This window comes from Canis lupus, chromosome 16, assembly GCF_048164855.1.
Source record: "Canis lupus baileyi chromosome 16, mCanLup2.hap1, whole genome shotgun sequence".
Taxonomy (NCBI): domain Eukaryota; kingdom Metazoa; phylum Chordata; class Mammalia; order Carnivora; family Canidae; genus Canis; species Canis lupus.
Genome location: NC_132853.1, coordinates 53,397,891 through 53,416,789, shown reverse-complemented (window position 1 = coordinate 53,416,789; position 18,899 = coordinate 53,397,891). Strand labels below are relative to the sequence as shown.

The following is an 18,899-nucleotide window of genomic DNA, read 5'->3' as shown; positions in this document are numbered from 1 at the left end:
TGTCTTTTATATGCCTGCTTAGCTCATTGTGAAGGCCCAATAAATATTAATTGATGGACAAGAAGCTCTGGGGTTTGGCTCCAGCCGGATCCAAGTACTGTTTTTTGAGGAAGTTTATAAGAGCAGGGGAATGTAGGGTGTTGTGTTGTGAGTCTGGAGACTCTCCGGACCCCCTCCCGCCTTCTCCCATTCCCAAAGCCTGGGAGAAGTGGGTGGGGACAGGAGGGAAGCGCCTAATTATATTCGTGGGTTCTGTAATAATTACACTTTCAGGTTCCCACTGGTGGTGGGTTTTAAAGAAGCTTTGAGTAATTTCAATTTTGAAATGCTTTGTTTTCCTGGGCTTTGTTTCACCCATCCCTTGTTCATCATCCTTGATCTTTCCCTGGTGCCCTCCAGGGGGAATTATCTGGAGATCAGCAGATATTATGTTACCTTGTTGGCCCCCCCGCCCCCCCCCCCACCACCCGCCGATGGACTTAGTATCCGCACACAACAAAACCGAGATCTGGAGAGACAGACTTGCCAGTGGTTTCCCCACAGGACTCAAATACCCTGAATCAAGCCCATGTTTCTCTGTCTGTTCAAGTCCCTTCCCTGGTCCGACCTGATGGGGTACTAAAATAGTGGTTCTCACAGTCTTGCCCCCAGCAGCCTCAGCAACACCTGGGAACTTGCTAGAAAGGCAAATCCACGGGTCCCACCCCAGAACTCCCAGAAACTCTAGGGTGGGGCCCAGCAATCTGTGTTTTAACAAGCCCTCCAGGGGATTCTGATGCATGGAAATGTTTGGAAATCACTGCTCTAGATTCTAGAGTCTAGAACAATGATTCCCAGGCCAGGCGACCGTGTTCTAATAATCAGCTGCCCCGTTGCCACCCCAGACCTACTATACGAGAATCCCCAAGAGTGCAGACCAAGCATCAGATTATTGTTTAGATCTTTTAAGGAGTTCTAATGATGCAACGTCATGGCTGAGAGCCACTGCACCACAGTAACACCCTTTGCATTGGACAGATGTCAGGGCTATTCCCAGGAGCAAAACACTACAGAGGAGGTAGTGGTCAGAACAAAGGTGTGGGCCTTCCAGATCCTGCCCAAGAATATAACCGGCCCATGGCACCCCAGTGCCTGACTGTAGCCAGCAAGGCCTCCCCTGTGATTCAGGGACCTTGTGTGGGATGGCTCCATGCCACGGTTTCATGAGGAACTGAAATGATTCTTGTGACATCTCAATCTGGGGAGAGAAGCCTGTTTGAATCTGTAGCTCCATGGAGCAAAAGCCTGGAAGAAAGAGAGGGAAGGAGAGAGACAGAGAGAAAGACAAGAGGTCAGGGGTCAGAACCTCAGCCCAGTGTCTGCTGATATTCAGGCCTGGGTGCCGCTTCTCCTGGTCTTCCTCATCAGGCAGGCTAGGGGTTGTCCTCCAGGACAACCAGTGCAACAGACTCACCGGGAGCTCTAATAAAGACTCGGAGGCGCAGGCCCGTGGAAGTAAGAAAGGGCCCAGGCCTTTGCATTTTTATCATGTTCTCCAGGGATTTCCATATCCACCAAGACTGAACAATCACTGCTGGAGGCCACTTGTTTGGTAAAGAGCCAGATAGTTAACATTTGAGTCTTTGCAGACCATGTGGTCTCTGTTGCAACTATTCAAGTCTGCCGCTGTAGCAAGAAAGCTGCCATAGACAATATGCAAGTGAATGAGTGTAAGTGTGTTTCATAAAACTTTATTTATAAAATCATGTATTGGGCCATTTGGCTCATAGGCCATAGTCACTAACCTGCTCTAGGCAATAGATCTTGATGCTGACTGCACAATAGAATCACTATAAGAGGTTTGTTTTTGATTTTGTATTTGTTTTCGCTCTCCTTCTCCCTCCCTCTCCATAACACATGAGAAAATGAGGCTTAAGGAGGTGAAATCACTTGCCTTCAAATCATGCAGTTGATAAGTTACACGAGAATGTTTGTCCCCAGACTCCTGCTGTGGCAGGCAGCCTTGAGAATGGCTACCAGCGATCCCCGTCACCTGGCATGCACACCCTCTGGAACTCTCTCCCCTTGAGGGTGAGCTGGACCCAGCCACTCACCTCTAACCAGTAGAATACAGCAAAAGTTGATGGGTGTCACAGATGAAGGGATAAGCAAAAGGTGGTCTATCCATGCAAAGGAATATTACCCAGCCTTAAAAAAGAAGGCAATTCTGGGGTAGCCCCGGTGGCTCAGCAGTTTAGTGCTGCCTTCAGCCCAGGGCCTGATCCTGGAGACCTGGGATCAGGTCCCATGTCGGGCTCCCTGCATGGAGCCTGCTTCTCCCTCTCTCTCTCTCTGTGTCTCTCATGAATAAATAAATAAAATCCTTAAAAAAAAAAAAAAAGAAGAAGGCAATTCTGACACCTGCTCCAACTTGGAGGAACCTGGAGGGCATAATGAACAGTGAAATCAGCCAGTCACAAGGAAAAGTACTGAATTCCACTCACATAGGGCAGCTAACGTCAAATTGATAGAGACAGAAAGTAGGAAGGTAGTGGCCAGGAGTGAGGTGTGTGTGTCAAGGGGAAATGAGGATTATGGTTTAATGCACAGGGAGTTTCAGTGGAGGAAAATTAACAACTTCTGGAGGTGGATGATGGTGATGGTTACACAATATTATAAATGTATTTAATCCTACTGAGCTGTAGATTAAAAAAGGGTTTACATGGTCAATTTTATGTTATGTGTATTTTACATTAAAAAAAATTAGAGGGGGTGCCTGGGTGGTGCAGTTGAATGAGTATCTGACTTTGGTTTCAACTCAGGTCATGATCTCAAGGTTGTAAGATCGAGCCCCACATCAGGTTCTGTGCTTAGTAGGGGACCTGCTTGAGATTCTCTCTCCCTCACCCTCTGCCCCTCCTCCTGCTCACTCACATAAACTCTCTCACTCTCAGATGAATAAATACATCTTTTTTAAAAAAATTAGTAAAAAAAAAAAAAAAAAGGATGGTGTTTCATTCTCAAGATTAAGCTACAAAACCCCCTGAGATTTCCATCTGGCTTGCTCTCTGATTCTGTCTGTATTAATCAGGGTTTGCTAGAGAAACAACCAACAGGATGGATGGATAGATGATAGAGAGGTGATAGATGGATAGATTTTAAGGAATTAGTTTGTGCAATTGCCGAGGCTCATTGAGTCCAAAATCTGACGGAGGAGGTCAACAGGCTGGAGCCTCAGGGAAGAGGTGAAGTTCAAATCTAAAGCCCGTCTGCTACCAGACTTTTTCCTTTCTCCAGAGCAGGTCACTCCTTGCTCTGTTAAGGCCTTCACATAATTGGATGAGGCCCAGCCGCAACACAGAATGTAACTTGCTTGACTCCAAATCCACCCCTTTAAATGTTAATCTCATCCAATAAGCACCTTCATGAAAAATTCCAGATAAATGTTTAACCGAATATCTGGGTGCCATGGTCCAGCCAGGGTGATGGGTCAAACTAACCATCACACGTGCCCTCCCTCGTTGGAAGGGAAACCGATTGCTAGGTTGTGAGCATGTTCTGGAAAGGCCCACACGACAAGGAATTGAAGGAGGCTTCAGGCTAACAGCTGGCGTGGACCCGAGGCCCTCCGTCTAGTAGCCCTGCGTTCCTAGCAGAGGGGATTAGAAGCAGGTTCGAACCCCCGCTCCCCGAGTCAAGGCTGGAGACGAATCCACTCTGTGAGACTCTGGGCACCCATCTGAGCTGAGCCCAGATTCCTGACCCACCGGAAACTGGGTGAGATGATAAGTGTTTTGTTGTTCGAAGCCGCTGAGTGTTCGGATCATTTGTTATACAGCAACAGATAGCTAATACATTTGCTGTGCTGCTGAGGCTGGTTCTGAGATTTCCCCCCAATGTTTCATCTTAAACATGGGTGTGTGTACTGGGTCCCCAGGACGGAGAGTGATTTGTGACCTTTCTGACATTCAAATGGATTGACTCCGTGATACTTCTCATGCTGTCCCTCCCCAGCTCCATCCTTACCGTGGACAGTTTTAATCCAGTTCCCGGCTGGGGCAACTGAGTTTGGAGTGGCCTGTCCAGAGCCGTGGAACAGGCACTGTGGTCCCAGTACTGGGGCTCGCACGTAGAGCCCCTCAGCCCCCTGGATTGACCATTCCCACGTCATAAGCACGGCCTTCCTTCAGTCAGGGCCCTTCGGCGAGGAGGACATGGTATTGAAGCGGAGCCTTACTGCATCTGGGGAAGGAATTCATTCTGCTGAGCGCTCAGTGGTGGGGCCCTGGCGGTAGGCAGTCCATCCATGTTAATAAATGTCTCACCTAGCAGACAGCTTCAATAAGGTGAACCGCCAAGGGGAGGTCATGCTTGTCAGTTCAGTTTTACGAAGACATGGAGGGCCCGTCTGATGAGGCTCTGGAATTTAGCTGTTGTCCTGAAGGAAAGACAGACTGGCAGCTTCTTCCCAAAGACCTGGCCCCCTCCCTTCCCAGACACGCTCTTGCTCTGTTTCCACTCTTAAAGTCTAGAGACGGCTGGAGTCACGTTGCCCTGCGTGTGCGTCTCTGCCACACACGTGTGTGCTATTAGGTATAAAGTGTGTGGAGCCGTTCTATTTTTGAAAATGCTGCCCTAACACCTATCTCATTCGTTGTGTCAGTAGACGAACTGCAGGCCTTACTCCCCCACTTTACAGGTGGGTATAACGGAGTCACAGAAGTTACCTGCTTCCCTCAGGTTACACTGTCCCGGAGGAGACGTCTTGTTGGACGTGGTGTCCCTTTGCATCACCTTCAAAGAAAATCATGGGGCTCAGGGGCTCCCTAGGGTTTCTCAGGGCTTCAGATTTTCATGAAAGGAAGTAAGCAGCAGAATTCCCTAAGCTTGTAGCATGTGGAGAATGGAAGGAAAAGCAGATAATCCGAGGGACTGTAAGAATCGTTTGGATCAATAGGGACGCCTGCGTGGCTCAGTGGTTGAGTGTCTGCCTTCGGCTCATGGCATGATCCTGGGGTCCCGGGATTGAGTCCCACATCGGGGTCCCCTCGGGGAGCCTGCTTCTCCCTCTGTCTGTGTCTCTGCCTTTCTTTCTGTGTCTCTCATGAATAAATCAATAAAATCTTAAAAAAAAATCATTTGGATCTGGCCCCTCATTTGACAAATGAAGAGACAGGGATGTGCGTGGGAAAGTGAGTCAGGCAGGTCAAGACTGAACTGTGGCCCTGAACCCCAACCGGGGCCACAGCACCGTCCTTCCTTCCGACACAGATACAGATGGAGAGGTTCCAATGGCCCTGAAGGATCTGCATAAGCACCTGTGACTTCCCATCCCCTCCTCCCCCCATATCTAATCCCCTGAAACTCTCTGGCTCCTGGTCAGCTTTGTCTGGTCCTGTTGGGATTCCCTCCTCCCCTGGATTGTCGGATCCAACACCTACCAGTCATGTCTCCTCTTCTGCCCCTGGCCCTCCTCCCCTCTGTTCAGTTTGTCGGCCCATGAGTAATGGTGCCTCTCCTTGAAAGAGGAAAAAGATTGATGGCAGAGGAAAAGAGCAGTGAAGAGTCCCCCTGCCTCCCCAGCTCCAGCAGGAAATGTGCCTGTTGTGTGTGGGTTTATGAAATAGCCACGTCTCCCCCTTCCAGAGAGAGCCGGGCAGAGACTCGCCCGCCCGCAGTCACGTTTCCTCTCTGCAGCCAGGTCCAGGGAAAGATTCTCCAGGGTGGGTGTGCAAATAGGACCACCAATGGGGAGCAGAGGCCACTTTTTCAGACAGGGATATGCAGACACCCTCTAGTCTTCCAGTCCAGCCTGAATTCTGAGAGCGCTTCAGTGGGATTCAGGGGCCTTTTTTTTTTGTTCTCAATTACAGGTCAAATCCTGTTCCAAGAAAATGGAAGATTTCTGCACTGTGAGAACATCTCTCTGAGCTTTTTCCATATGTGAGAACCACCACCTAAAGATAGTGTTGCCAAATAAGACACAGGACCCCCAGGTAAATCTGAATTCCAGATATACCCCCCCCACACACACACACAAAATAGTGTAAGTATATCCCAAATCCAACATAGGGGTATACTCATACTAAAAAATTGCATCCTTTTTGTCCCTGTTGCTAAATCTGACAGCTCTACCTGAAGAGCCATATGGCTTGTCTCTCTCTGGTCTATGTTCTAAAGGATGAGTTTAAAGGTGCTTTGGGTCAACAGAATTCCCTAAGGTCAGGACCTTGGGCATCCTTATTTGATTTCCTCCCTCACTATGTCCCCTGGGGCTCAATTCCTCCTGCCCGTCCAGAGAAAGCCCTTAGGCAGCTAGCAGGGTCAGGTTGATGGCATTGAGTGGAGGAGGCAAAAGAGACACAGGCAGTGATTCTCACCCTTGGATGATCTTGCCCCCAGGGAGCATGTGGCAATGCCCAGAGATACTTCCTGGTTGTCACAACTGGGTGGGGGATGCTGCTGAGCAACCCCCAGTGCACGGACACACAAGATCACACACACTTGCACACACACCAGTGATCTGGCCCCAAATGTAAATAGTGCAGCAGTTGAGAAACTCCAGAGTGAGGAAGAAAACTGGTTTTAAAATAAAGGGCCTAAAAATAAATAAATAAATAAATAAATAAATAAATAAATAAAATAATAAAATAAAATAAAATAATAAAATAAAATAAAGGGCCTGGGGCGCCTGGGTGGCTCAGTTGGTTGAGCATCAGACTCTTGGATTTGGCTGAGGTCACGATCTTGGGGTTGTGAGATCGAGCCCCTCATTGGGCTTCATGCTCAGTGGGAATCTGCTTGAGATTCTCTGCCTCTCCCTCTGCTCACGCATGCACACGTCTTTTCCCTCTCAAATAAATAAATAGAATCTTTTTTAAAAATACAGTACAATAAAGGGCTTGTGGCAGCTCTATGCTCAATGTGGGGCTTGAACTCACAACCCTGAGATTGGGAGTTGCATGATCTACTTAAAAAATAAAAAATAATAATAATAATAAATGAAGGGCTTGAGAGTTGAATACAAACCTTCAGCAGACACCCTCTATGTCCTCTGGCCCCGGGGTGCCATCATCAAGGATTGGAGAGCTAGCCCGGGACCAGCGGGCCCGGGCCCGCCCCACCTCCCCTCAGACCTCAGGACTGCAGGATCCTGCTCCTGACTTCCCCTTCAAGGCTACTCTGGGTTAATTTTAACCATCTTTCAGCAGAGAACAATGTTGGGGGCTGGGCAGTCTACACGATGTGGGCCGAGCCCTCTTCTCTGGCTTTCTGCTCTTCCGGGCCACCACGTCTCTGACACGAGCCATTTATGGCTCTGCATGATTCCTGCAACCCCTTGCCAATGTGCCATGGAAGGTTCTTTGTGCCTGCGTGGAGGCTGAAGGTGAGAAGTCCTCTTGCTTGCTGCCCCAGGAAAGTTGGAAAGCCCTGAGGCAACAAACATCAGGCCAGCCTTGGTCCCAGACCCACCTCTCCTCCTCACTCCCCAGTGCCCCGCACCAGAGTCCCCAGGCAGGACACTGCCAGGGTCAGGATTTATTCTGGTCTGGACGTTACCCCAGCAAAGAAGAAACTCTCAGCTTCAGGAAATGCAATCAATTCTCAATAACTTCTAGTTCAGGGAGGTTTCCAAGGTCAGCTCTCCTACGTGCCTGTTCGCCCTCATTTCATTCTTGGGTAGCCCTCTGCAGAGGTGACCAAGAGCTGAGCCCTCACACCCAGCAGCTCCCTAGCCTGCAGGATGGAAATATGAAAACTGCCCCCTCTGATTCCCTAAGGGCTCTCCTCCACGGAGTCTGGGTGAGTGAAATCCAGTTCTTTCCTTAGAATGCAAAAAAAAAAAAAAAAAAAAAAAAAAAAAAAAAAAACCAACAAACCCCACACAACAACAACACCAAAACAAACAAACAAACAAAAAAAAACCCCAAAACCAGCAACAACAACCAAAAAACCCCAAACCCAAAATAAAACAAAGGCAGAGACAAAAATAAGCAACCCAAGAAGCAGAGGACTCTGCCTTTTAGGTAAAATCCTATGCTATATAACCTTGACCTTGTTTTTGGAACTTGCAGAATTAAGGAAAGGGTCGCATCCTACCAGTTAGATTTCCCACAGCCTCCTACTGCTTCACCTATCACCGGAGAAACAAAATACTTTATTTTATGTGACTTGTGACTTGCCCCTCTACCAAGCAAATGAACTAGCGGCGGGCCTGTTGGAGTTTAGTCATGAAACTCAACTCAGAGCAGCCCGCACCCCTCCCTCGCCTGACCCTTTCTCCGTCTACCCCTCTCTTTGCCCCCTGCAATCCCCCCCCCCACTCCGCCCTCGCCAAAAGATTTATAGAGCAGAGTGGCTTGAGAACAAATGAGCAGACATTAGGCTGATGTGTTCTGCATACTAATGACAAGATACTGCTTCTGTACCTAGGGGCAAAGCCAGGTCAGACCAGTTTAACCATAAACTTTATTTATGGGCCTATAACCTTGCAGCTGCAGTAGCTCTGCCCAACCTTGGGACCGAGATCTGTCTCTCTCTCTCTCTCCAGATTCATACAGATCCCTTCAAACAAATCTGAGGGCTGGGGGAGAGAGTGCTGGTCGCTCTTCCTGAATGATCTCCTAGGCAGATCCAAGAAGTTTAAGCCAAAGGGAAACATTGTGAGTCAGACAAGAAAATCGTGGCAGTAAGAGTAGTAGCAACCACAGCGATACTAATACTTCTCATAAAATCATGATTCCTCCCAAGAGCTTCTGGAGGAAGAATCTACTCGATTACTTCTGAGTGTTTCACAAGTTACTGTTTAGAGTGACTCATCTTGGATCTTGAATCAAGGGACGAATCGCTTGCTTTAGGATGGCTCAAGACCCTTCCTTCCTGCAGGGAATCTTCTGAGTCTGACTGCCTCTCATGCATCAGCAGTCTGGTGCCCCCAGTCCAGAAGGCATGAAGCTCTCAGTTCAGTGACTGCTCCCAGTCCCTCCCTCCATCCTCACCAGACCCCTCCTCACTCGGATTCCTTGTTCTGACCATGTTGGCCCAAGTTCTGTAGTTACACCCACATCAGTGCAGCAGAAGAAAGTAGCCAGGGTCATAGGTTTAGTGCCCACTGAAATGGAGTTGATCTTGCTTGGTGTCCGTGCACGGACTTAGCTCCAGGATAGAGAAGGTGCGGAGAGTCTCAGTCATTCAGTAAAGATGTATGGGTCACCGACTATGTGCCAGGCACTGTGCTTTGTGTCAGGGATACTGCAGTGCACAAGATGTAATAAGCCCTTCCCTGCATTGAGCCCAGTGGACGGAGGGGAGCCCACTCCCATTGCGGAGAACACATTTCAGAGCGTTTGCTGGCTCTGTCCAGTTTCTGACTTGTTATCTGTACCACATGTCTGTCCTTTGGATTGCAAGACAAGTGGCATTAGATGAGTGGTTGGATGGCAGCCTCAGGGTCCTGGGGGCTTGGGTCATAATCGCTGCCTGTCCTCAGAACGGTTAATCCATTTCATCTTCCTGCACTCCAGCCTGCCTTTCAGAAAGCATCCATGACATCTTGAGTAAAGAGCGACAAGAGTTTGTGAATACCTGTGGCCTTCAACAAAAGCTCAGGAAACCCTCGGTCACCCTTCAGCCTTGTTGCTTTTCTCTGGTACTGGGAATTTGCCTGTCAGTTCTGATTCCTCTGAGGTGGGAGGTTGGATGAGGCCATTCCTTGAGATTTACTCACAGCAAAATATTCCCCTCTGGGGAAGGACCCTGGCCAACCTGTGATGAGACGCCAAAAGCTGCTCTGTCAATACAAGCTCCTGTTCCGTACGGCTTGGGTGCTTAGCTACTGCTTAGTGTTGAAGGAAGGTATGGAAAGATTGTCCATTGGTTCTTTTAGGGAGTCTACTTCAATTTCTATCTTCTACTTCCTTGTTTACCCCCTGGAAGTGGTAGGTCTCTTTTTGGTTTGGAAGACACTGAAGGGCCACAGGGGTGTGGGAGGATGAGAACAGAGTAGCTGGTTTCTGTGTTTCTTGGGGATGGGTGAGGCAGTGGGTTGGGGGCACAGAGCTTTGAAGTTGAACCAGATTCACTTGCCTTGTGTTAAGAGATCCATGGAAGGGACGCCCAGGTGGTTCAGTGGTTGAGCATCTGCCTTCAGCTCAGGGCATGATTCCAGGTTCTGGGGATCAAGTTCTTCATCAGGCTCCCTGCATGGAGCCTGCTTCTCATTCTACCTATGTCTCTGCCTCTCTCTGCTTGTCTCTCATAAATAAATAAATAAAATCTTTTAAAAAGAGAATGGGATCCATGGAAAATGCCTTGGCCATTGCATGGCAAGTTGTTTGCTGAGCCTATATGCTTTTTCATGCTGGGGGTAACAAAGCAGCTAGGCTGAGACAACAAGAGTTTGTAGATGCTCCATAGGTGAAAGCTGGACTAAATCAGCTCTGGTTCTTGGACTGGGAGCTACCTCATTTTGCTAGTCACTGGAGAAGAAATTACCAAGCCCTTCTAGGAGAGGCCGTTTAGTTTTGAAGCTCCAGGAGAGGAGAAGGAGACCCTCATCATTGCATGCTCAGCACACAGGGAACTGTGGATTTCACACGAATGAAGAGAAAAGATTAGCATATTGAAGATCTGGGGACCTGAGGGTGGTGGAGGGAACTGTAGGTAGGCTAGTGGACAGGCCTTGCCTTACAAGCTGTAACCTTGGACAAATCATGTCACTTACCTGAACCTCAATATAGAAAGATTTGAGATGGGTACAATAATAATTCCTGTACTAGGTACCTTGAAGGTAGGAAATGTATTTGTAAGGTCTATGTAAACTATAAAGTATAATAAAAATGCTAGAGTTTTGTCTGGTTTTTGTTTTTTTGATGTTTAGATGATTAACTGGACAGTGTAAATCAGGTACTGTTGAGGATTTGTTGTATAAATGAATGCACAAATGACTGGAGAGTTTGAGTTCCCTGCAGCTGAATCATACTGAGTCAATGCCCACATATATATATCTATGTGCTTATGATCACTTGTCTAAATGTGCTTTTTAATAAATTCATTGACTCTCCTGGTGATGGTATGTGCACATGCGTGCTAGACTCCCAAGGAGAACATGAGCTCCTGTGGGCAGGAAGTAGGTTTCTCCCTTTGCTGATGTTCATTCAGTGCCTGCTACAGAGGGCTGTGTGCTCAGCTGGAAGTGACTCCCTTACCTGACCAATTAATTGATTAACAAACTACGAGTAGAGGGGCTCCTGGGTGGCTCAGTTGGTTAAGCATCTGACTTCAGCTCAGGTTATGATCCAGGGGTCCTGAGATCGAGCCCCCATCAGGCTCCCTGCTCAGCAGGGAGTCTGCTTCTTCTTCTCCCTCTGCCACTTCTCTCACTTGTGCTAAATAAATAAATAAATAAAATCTTAAAAAAAACACACAAGAGAAACAAACTAAGAGTAAGGATGGACTTTCACGGACATAGAAATATGTCTGCTGGTTTCTTTATGTCTATGACATGCCTTTGAGATCCCTGGAGTTGGCATCTAGAGATACTAACTGTAGGATAGCAGGGAGCTCTAAGCATATTGTGCTCTTTGCTGGTACTTGCACTGAATGTGGCTGAATGGTAACATGTGGATCAAGATTCCTTTACACCTCCTCCCCCAGTTAGTTTTGTCTCTACTACTTCAACATGAAGAGATCTTGAAAGAGTCACTTTGCTCTCTGATTCTTAGTTTGCTGATCTTTAATATTGGATCACTAAGGGCTGGCTACTTTGTAGCTATTGTATGGTTTGGAAATAATATGTGTAAAGACCCTATCATGAATGCCTGGAGCATGATAATACATAATAGGCATTTTTCTCCCTACTGCTTTGGTACTGGTACAGACTCAATTTAAGACTGCATTTGCTGGGATGCCTGAGTGGCTCAGTAGTTGAGCATCTGCCTTGGACTCAGGGCGTGATCCCGGGGTCTTGGTATCAAGTCCCACATCAGGCTCCCCACAGGGAGCCTGCTTCTCCCTCTGCCTATGTCTCTGCCTCTCTCTGTGTGTCCCTCATGAATAAATAAATAAAATCTTTTAAAAAAGGAGACTGCATTTGTTAAGGGTAGAAACCAGTGTTCATGTTATCTGTTTGCTTCCCTGGGAGACAAAGGGTCATTCTTTTAATATATATATCTGTTGCTAGCTACATCGTTCATGCATCTGTTCCATTTATCCCAGTTTCATAACTCCTGAGATGCTATTTCTGCACTTCAGCAGAGCCCAGAGAATTTTTTTGTCACACGCCTTTCATTTCTTACTTCATTCATCCATCAAACATTTATTAAGAATCTCTCATGTTTCATGTGCTATCATGGGCACTAAGATACTGGTAGGCCAACAGCACTGAGTTCAGAACATAAGCAAACTCATATATAACCTACTTCTAAACTCAAATCACAAAACTTTGATAATAAAGAAGGTTTCTATTGGTCCTCTGTTCACTGCCTGAAAGGGAGAATTTTTAACCCATTGCTGAGGTTCAAGATGCCCTTATTCCTTTTTGGATGATGTCTTCTTTCCCAAAGCCAACAAAAAGAAAGATAATTGAGAGCAGGGTTGATAGAAAGATGCTCAGCAACTCTGCATCAGGGATCAGAAAACTTTTTCTGGAATGGGCGAGATAGTAAGTTTAGGCTTTGTGAGTTATAGTTTCTCTTGCAGCTACTCAAGTCTGACATTATAGCATAAAAGCAACCACAGACAATACATAAATGAATAGCATGACTATGGCCCAATGGAATGTTATTTATAAAAACAACAGGAAAACAAAACAAAACAAAACAAAACAAAACCACTGGTGGGGAAAAAAAATCAAAGATTTAAATAAATGGAGAGATATACCATATTCATGGACTAGAAGACTCAATATTGTTATCAATTCTTCCTAACTTGATCTGTAGATTCACCACCATTCCAATCAAAATCTAGCAAAGTATTTTGTAGATATTAATAAACTGATTCTAAAGTTTATATGAAAAAACAAAGGGTCTCAATTAGGCAACAGTATTCTGACAAAGAAAGGCACAGTTGGAGGATTCATACTATCAGATTTAGAAGGTTTACCAAAAGGCTAGTCATCAAGCCAGTGTGGTATTAGCGGAAGAATAGATTAAATCAATGGAACAGAATACAGAGCTGAGAAAAGGACTCCTAGAAATACAGTCAATTGATCTTTGACAAGGGAGCAAAGGCAATTCAGTGGAGAAAGGATAGTCTTTTCAACAAATGGTGCTAAAACAGTAGACACCCTTATACAAAACAGAAGAACCTAAACACAGGTCTTGCACCTTACACAAAAATTAACTCTTGAAGAAAACATAGGAGAAAATCTTCATGACTTTGGGTTTGGTGATAAGTTCTTAGATAAAACATTAACACCGCAGTGCATGGAAGCAAGGAATTGTTGTCAGACTTTATTAAAATTGAGAACTTCTGCTATGCAAAAGACCTCATTAAGAGAATAAAATGATAAGCTATAGACTAGAAGAAAATACTTGCAAAACACTCATCTAATAAAAGACTTGTATAAAGATATACAAAGAACTCTTATAACTCAATGATAAGAGGAATGCCTGGGTGTTAGAGTCAGTTAAGTAGCTGACTTTTGGTTTCAGCTCAGGTCGTGATCTCAGGGTTGTGAGATCAAGCCCTGTGTTGGGCCCTGCACTCAGTGTGGAATCTGCTTAAGATTCCTTCTTTCCTTCTCTCTCTGCCCCTCCCCTAGTCATGCCCTCTCTCTCTCTCTCTAAAATAAATGAATAAATCTTTAAAAAAAAAACCTCAAAAATATGAAAATAACCCAATTAATGAGTAAAAGATATGAACAGAACTTCACCAGAGAAGGCATTTGGATGGCAACTCAGCACATGAAAAGATACTCAATGTATCATCAAAGAATGATAAAACAACATGAATGAAAGAATGAATTAAAACAACAATTTTTTTCTTCATATCTATTAACATAACTAAAATCCAAAACCTGACTATACCAACTTTTGGCAAGGATGCAGATCAGCAGGGACTCTCATTTGTTCCTGGTGGGATTGCAAAATGATACAGCCTCTTTGGAAGACAATTTGGTGGTTTCTGATGAAACTAAATATCGTCTTACCCTACAATTCAGCTATCACACTTCCAGGCACTTACCCAACTTGTCTGGAAACTTATGCCCACACAGAAATCTGCCTATGCATAGCAATTTTATTCATAATTGCCCCAAACTGGAAACAACTTAGACGTCCTTTATAGGTAAATGGATAAATAAACTGTAGTATATTCATAAAATGGAATATTATTCAGCAATAAAAAAGAAATGAGCCATCAAAGGACATGGATAAATCAAATGCATATTGTTAAGTGAAAGAAGACAGTCTGAAAAAGCTACAAAGTGTAAGATTACAATGATATGGCATTCTGGAAAAGACAAAACTATAGAGATGATAAATAGATGAGTGCTTCCCAGCAGTTCAGATGGGACGGATAGTTGAAGAGGTGGAACGTGGGGAATTTTTTAGGGTGCTGAAATTGTTCTGTTTGATACTGTAATGATGGGTATAAGAACCAAACAATTATCAGAACCCATGGAACTTTATAGCACAGAAAGTAGACTATACAAATTTTTAAAAATCACTCAAGCATTTGGAGGAATCCCCAGGTGGAATGTAGCATGCAACAAAAGAATTTAAATTTTTTTTTAAATTTTTAATTATGTAAGCACATAAATGATTGAAGTTGGGGAACAAGTGCTGATCTAATTAACTTTGAAATGAGTGGAGTTTGCAAGACTATGGGCATATGAGTTAAGCCATTATGCACGTATGCCAGAATTGGACAATTAAGTTGATGGATGGAGAATGGTGGGATCTGGCTTTTTATTGTTGGAAAGGGATATTATAAATAAATAAGTAAGGAGAGGAAGCGAGAAGTATCCATGGGGTAATGCATTAACGACATCAGTATGAACGCATAGTTAGCTTCATATAGACACAGATAATTACACATAGAGATATGTGTAGATACATGTGTAGGCACAGGTGGGTATACATACATATGTCTCCTTGTTCTGTCAGCTGAGAGAATCGAAAAGTCACGATTCCTCAGGAGCAATGAGTACACCTAGTGCCCATGATCTATAGTGAAAACAAACAAACAAACAAACAAACAAAACAACCCAAGGATCTTTGGAGAAATGGCTAATTCTTCGGGAACAGGAAATATACAAAATGACCCTGGAATATCCTATAGTGCAAGAATGTGAGAAAATGTTCAAAAAACAAAGCAACAACAACAACAACAACACAAACACCCTGCAATGATGGGAGTATGTTAAAAGGATACAGAAACTAACTGAAAGCTGGTTGAGCAAGAAAATTAAATTATATATATATGTGTGTGTGTATATATGACACTAAGAAGCAATTGAATGAAAAAATGGATAGGTAAATCTCCAAAGAACTGGAGAAAATTCCAAACAACTTATGTAGCTATTGCAACTGAGGTGTGGGCTGTGCATGATGACTTTCTTCCAAGGAGTACAGTATAGACAGGGAGCAGAAAAACAGTAACTTCTCGGTGGACAAACCTGGCAAAACCTGCCTCAGTCAGGTGATCCAGATGAACATCAACAGTGATAAATCTTGTGGATTGCATGTGCCCTGGAAATGATCTGATGAGAATGGCATTTTACGTCTGTGCGCTGCCTCTCCAAAACACATTATCCCAGTCTAATCATGAAAAAGTAAAAAAATCAGACAGACCCCAACTGAGGGACATCCAGCAAAATGCTGGACCTGTGTTCCTTAAAACTGTCAAGGTCACTGGGGCGCCAGGGTGGCTCAGTTGGTTAAGCATTGACTCTTGATCTAAGCTGAGTCTTGATCTCAGAGTCATGAGATGGAGTCCTGCATTGCATTCCACCCTGGGCATGGAGCCTACTTTGAAACAAACAAACAACAAACAAACAAACAAACAAAACTGATAAGGTCAAAACCAGAGAAAGTTCATCTGAGAAATTATCACAGCCAAGAGGAGTCTAAGGAGACATGATGACTATACGTATAATGTGAGATCCTAGACAGGATCCTGGACCACAAAATGCTCTTTAGGGGAAACTGAGGAGATTTGAAGTTGGCCTTAAGTTGATAATAATGTTCAGTAGTTGGTAATAATAGGCGAATAACTGGGTGTAGGACATACAAGGAATTTCTGAGCCATTTTCTCAATAATTTTGAAAGTCAAAAATCATTCCCAAATAAAAATTGGCTGAAAAAATAAATAAATAAATAAATAAATAAATAAATAAATAAATAAATAAATAAATAAATAAATACGGGGAGCAGGCTGGGTTTTGTCTACAGGTTGTAATTTGCTGACTCCTGCCCTGGAGAAAAGTCTTCGAATCTGAGGACTCATTAGAATCACCAGAGTGACTATTTAAGAATTTTATTTAAAAAAAAAAAGTAATTTAGATAGTTCAGTTATTAAGAAAGTATAAAAAGTCTCTAGTCAGCATTTTCATGATTTACGTATTCTTCCCATCTTCCTTTATGCAGAGACAGACATGAAAGTATGTTTTTGACTTTTTCCCCTTCCTATCATAGCTACTCTGTTTCTTTTTTTCTTTATATGTTTCCCTGAGATCTTTCAAATCAGTGCAATCAGAGAGATCTTTCTCATCCCTTTTCACGAATGCGTAGTATTCCAGGTTGATAATAGACTAAACATTATTTAACGTACCTCTTCTAGATAAACATTTGGCTTGTCTCCAATCTTGACTATTACAAATTGTGTGGGTGTGAATAGTCTTGTATGGATGAAAGCGTAAGCTTGTGGAGGGATATTTTGGATGTCTGCACCCCACTTCAAATAAATCAGAAATTCTGGGGGCAGGTCCTGGCCATCCTCATTTTGACAAGCTCTTCGGGTAACCCTAATGTGTACCCTAGAATGAGCAGCTTTTTGGCTGATCAAACACACCCAGCAAAGTAAGAGAGCAGTAGGGACACTTTCAGCGGGGTTTTCCAAGTGGGACAATGGTTCTCAAGCCTGGGTACACATCAGAATCACTGAGGAGCTATTTAAAAATATGCCCATACAAGGCTCACCCCAGAACGAAAGTGAATCATAACCAATGGGGGTAGAGTCCCAGCACAACTTTGTAAAGCTTCCTCTGTCTTTTTTTTTTTTTTTTTTTTTTTTAGATTTTATTTATTTTTTATTTGACAGAGAGAGAGAGAGAGAGCCAGAGAGCACAGGTAGGGGGAGCGGCAGGCAGAGGGAGAGGGAGAAGCAGACTCCCCACTGAGCAGAGAGCCCCATCTGGGACTCTGTCCCAGAACCTGGGCCCATGACCTGAGCCCAAGGAGGATGCTTCACCGACTGAGCCACCCAGGCGCCCCTTCCTCTGCGATTCCAGTGCATGGTCAGAGTTAAACCCACCCACCACTCAGGGGGAGAAATGCACCTTGTCGAGAGGGAGGAGTTCCATTCATTCAGACCTGTACCTGTGCTTCTTGCTGAACTCTGCTGCTCCCTTTCTGTCTCCATTCCCCTCCCGGCCTCGTGTCTCAGAGAGTAATGTGGAGGTAGATCTAGAACAGAGGATGAGTGGTGCGTCACTGTGAGTGCCCCCCGCCCCCTTGCAAGGGCGGGGTGGTGGGCTCGTCCAGCCCACAGGTAGCATGACCATGAAGGGGACGCCCGCTGCCGGAGAGCCCGCATCACTGCCCATCCGTGAGCTTCCAGATTAATATTTTGCCAGCCCTTGATGAACTTCTGTTTCCTTCCGGCAGCCTCTCTTTCCCATCAGCAGAACTATGTGGTGAGTGATGAGGACATTGGAGCACAAACAGAAACTTCTCTTTCCTCATCTTTACTCGATTTCAGTGAGTTGGCTTGAAATCCAAGACATGACATACTTTGGGCATTGCTTCCCCGTTGTGTCATGGGGAAGGACGGATTTCGAAAGAGAAACAAAGACATACCCCTTGGTAATTGATACTTGCCGAGAGCTTACAGAACCCTTGCCCCAAATGCATGCTATTTTATCATCCTCATTTTATAGTGGGGAACTGAGGCCCAGGGAGGTTAGGAAATTCGTTCAAAGTAATGCAGCCAGGCAGTTTCAAAGCAAGCGGATCTCCAAACCAGGGGTACACGGCTCCCAACCCCAAGCTGTATGCTATACCTTCTTCTTCCGATAGGAACTGAATATTTTCCCCTCATTTCTGGGAGCTACCTTAAGCCTACTGTACATTCTTGACAGTTGCCATCTTTGATGGAACCCAAAACCTTGTTGGCCTCCACCTTGGGGAGAAAGAAAAGGACTCCTTTATATTACCTGCCCTTATTCCAAGATGCACTTTCTACACGAGGTAAAAAGGACTGTTTTCCATCTCCAATAAAATCATAGTGATTTTTCATGGCATTGTACCCACACGTTCTTTGTAAAGTTCCTCCTAAGGCACCTCAAACGCCACCGGCCACAACACCATTACAGTAACCTTTAGAGTCACCAGGTGCATAGAAGTGTTATCCTTATTCCCTCATTTAATGATCATTGTGCCCTATTCAATGAGCAAACTGGGCTCCAGGAACTTAAAGAACTTGTCCAACGTCATGTCGGTAGGAAGTGGTGTATGGCCAGGTTCAAATTCAAGTCTCGCTTGACGCCCAGGCCTATGCCCTGCCCATCCCAGCGTGTTTTCTAGGGAAATCTTCTTTTCACCCCTGGTGCATCTTTCCCACCTTCCTCTTACTACCCCGAAAGACATTCAGACGTGTTGAGTTGCTATTTCTTCTCCTACCCAGGCCAGAGAGCATGAGGATGGAGCATGGATTGATATGCAGCTAAGCCTGGTCTTGCCCAACCAGCGCCAGAAGAA

The 18,899-nt window shown here is 45.0% G+C and overlaps 2 long non-coding RNA genes across 3 annotated transcripts; both read right to left on the bottom strand.

The window, feature by feature from the left end:
• Positions 1-484: 484 nt before the first annotated feature.
• On the bottom strand, positions 485-6,227 carry LOC140607564 (uncharacterized). Its single transcript, XR_012009535.1, has 3 exons — positions 4,305-6,227; positions 4,006-4,221; positions 485-1,284 (listed from the first exon to the last, which is right to left on the bottom strand). It is a non-coding gene; the product is annotated as an uncharacterized lncRNA (long non-coding RNA).
• Positions 6,228-8,429: 2,202 nt separating this feature from the next.
• Positions 8,430-17,705, bottom strand: LOC140607071 (uncharacterized). Of its 2 annotated transcripts, none has more exons than XR_012009233.1 (2): positions 17,480-17,705; positions 8,430-10,561 (listed from the first exon to the last, which is right to left on the bottom strand). It is a non-coding gene; the product is annotated as an uncharacterized lncRNA (long non-coding RNA). The 2 variants fall into 2 exon arrangements; XR_012009232.1 differs by having other exon boundaries at positions 17,520-17,705.
• Positions 17,706-18,899: the final 1,194 nt, after the last annotated feature.